General features: G+C 42.8%; 1 pseudogene; it reads left to right on the top strand.

Annotated features, from left to right (window-relative positions):
- Positions 1–980, top strand: LOC146446613 (large subunit ribosomal RNA; annotated as a pseudogene; the record flags this gene model as incomplete).
- Positions 981–2,775: the final 1,795 nt, after the last annotated feature.

Raw genomic sequence — 2,775 nt, 5'->3', positions numbered from 1 at the left:
CTGTTGAGCTTGACTCTAGTCTGACCTTGTGAAAAGACATGAGAGGTGTAGAATAAGTGGGAGCAGCAATGCGCCGGTGAAATACCACTACTCTTATCGTTTTTTTACTTATTGGATGGAGCGGAGGCGGACCGCAAGGTCCACGTTCTGGACTTAACGCCCGTCTTCGGACGGGCGGATCCTCGTCCAAGACACCGTCAGGTTGGGAGTTTGGCTGGGGCGGCACATCTGTCAAATGATAACGCAGGTGTCCTAAGGTGAGCTCAATGAGAACAGAAATCTCATGTAGAACAAAAGGGTAAAAGCTCACTTGATTTTGATTTTCAGTACGAATACAAACTGTGAAAGCATGGCCTATCGATCCTTTAGTCTTTAGGAGTTTTAAGCTAGAGGTGTCAGAAAAGTTACCACAGGGATAACTGGCTTGTGGCAGCCAAGCGTTCATAGCGACGTTGCTTTTTGATCCTTCGATGTCGGCTCTTCCTATCATTGCGAAGCAGAATTCGCCAAGTGATGGATTGTTCACCCACCAATAGGGAACGTGAGCTGGGTTTAGACCGTCGTGAGACAGGTTAGTTTTACCCTACTGATGAAGTGTTGTTGCAATAGTAATTCTGCTCAGTACGAGAGGAACCGCAGATTCAGACAATTGGCATTTGCACTTGCCTGAAAAGACAATGGTGCGAAGCTACCATCTGTTGGATTATGACTGAACGCCTCTAAGTCAGAATCCGTGCTAGAAAGCAACGATGATTACCTCCAGAGAACTTTAGGCGAACCAGAATAGAGGGTTTCGGCCCTCATGCGTCCCAAAGTGCCAAGGGGGACAAAAGCTCCCAAGGCACTGCCGCTAGCAAATTCTAACGTTTCTGGAGATAAATCCTTTGCAGACGACTTAAATAAAGAACGGGGTATTGTAAGTTGTAGAGTAGCCTTGTTGCTACGATCTTCTGAGATTAAGCCTTTGTTCTAAGATTTGTATCACATCTTTTTTTTGACAAGGTCAAAAGTCCTCCTCACACCATGAAATATTTTTTAAGTCAAAGGTCCTCCTCACACCACAAAATATTTTCAAAGTCAAAAGTCCTCCTCACACAATTTAATATTTTGTAACTGAAAGGTCCACCACAAAACCCAATTCTTTTCTAAGTGAAAAGTCCTCAAAATTTTTAGAAAAACTCTTAGAAAAATTGTTTGGTATGAGAAGGACCTCGACTTCGAAAATTCTGTGGTGTGGGGAGGTCTTTTGACCTACCAAAAAAATTGGTGGTGTGAGGAGGACCTCTGACTTAGAATTAGGGTTTGAAATGGGGTTAGGGTTAGGGTTAGGGTAAGTGTTAGGGTTAGGAAAAAGGTTTAAATGATATTTGGAGAGGTTTTTCGGGTGTTTAGAGGCTATTTATGCTATGTAACGAGTATTTGCTTATATACTTGCTTATATACTTAGGTCAACAATTTATAGCAAAAATGTGTTCCAGCCAAGTTCTTTTAGACGCTCTTTCGAATGGCAACATTCCCGATTGAAAATGGCGACCTACCAAAATCCGCACTTTGCTTCCCCGTCCATATAGAGGTGAGTATTTGACTTTGCTTCCGTCAGAGTCAAGGAAACACATTGAAAATGGAATCAGCATACAAGAAAACCTAGTTTGGGATAGGTTTTGTGCCTTCCGTGGTATTATAACCATAGAACTGCTCCTGAGGGGGGTAGGGTAGGCCCACCAAAAAGTGCACTTCTGGTTAGGTCGCTAATTTCTAAAATAAATGTGTCCCAACCAAGTTTTTTTGGACGCTCTTTCGAATGGCAACATTCCTGATTGAAAATGCCGACCTACCAAAATCCGCACTTTGCTTCCCCGTCCATATAGGGGTGAGTATTTGGCTTTGCTTTCGTCAGAGTCAAGGAAACACATTGAAAATGGAATCAGCATACAAGAAAACCTAGTTTGGGATAGGTTTTGTGCCTTCCGTGGTATTATAACCATAGAACTGCTCCTGAGGGGGGTAGGGTAGGCCCACCAAAAAGTGCACTTCTGGTTAGGTCGCTAATTTCTAAAATAAATGTGTCCCAACCAAGTTTTTTTGGACGCTCTTTCGAATGGCAACATTCCTGATTGAAAATGCCGACCTACCAAAATCCGCACTTTGCTTCCCCGTCCATATAGGGGTGAGTATTTGGCTTTGCCTTTGTCAGACTCAAGTAAAAGCATTTAAAATGGAGTCAGCATACAAGAAAACCTAGATTGGGATAGTTTTTCTGCCTACCGTGGGATCATAACCATAGAACTGCCCCTGAGGGAGGTAGGGTTAGGGTTAGCGTTAGGGTTAACGTTGGGGTTAGGATTGAAGACAGAAGATTGGTGATGTCAGGAGGACCTTCTTAAAACAAACAGAAATACACTTATTAGGGGACTAGGGCCAGTGGACTCAGAAATGTCTTTCGTAGCAGTCTCCTATAAGAGTATTTTTCTCTGATTTAGGTGACTCCTCCTCACACCACCATTTTTCTTAGTCGAAAGACCTCTTCACAGCACGACTTTCCTGATGGATTTCTATGTAACTGCTCGTGCTGAGAGGTGTGTCGAAAGTTGATCATGTTCCCGTAAAATCTGAGGTCTCCACTGTCTAGCGAGGTACTTACAGTGAATATAGTGAATTTTTCAAAAATTGGAGAATTCTGACTTTTGCGATGAATTTTAATGTAATTGGTCGTGCTGAGAGGCGTGTTAAAATTTGAACATGTTCCCGTAAAATCTGAGGTGAGAATTAGTGAGG

Source organism: Pavona decussata, unplaced genomic scaffold (assembly GCF_977016875.1).
Source record: "Pavona decussata unplaced genomic scaffold, jaPavDecu1.1 SCAFFOLD_3374, whole genome shotgun sequence".
Taxonomy (NCBI): domain Eukaryota; kingdom Metazoa; phylum Cnidaria; class Anthozoa; order Scleractinia; family Agariciidae; genus Pavona; species Pavona decussata.
This window is presented reverse-complemented; position numbering and strand designations above follow the sequence as displayed.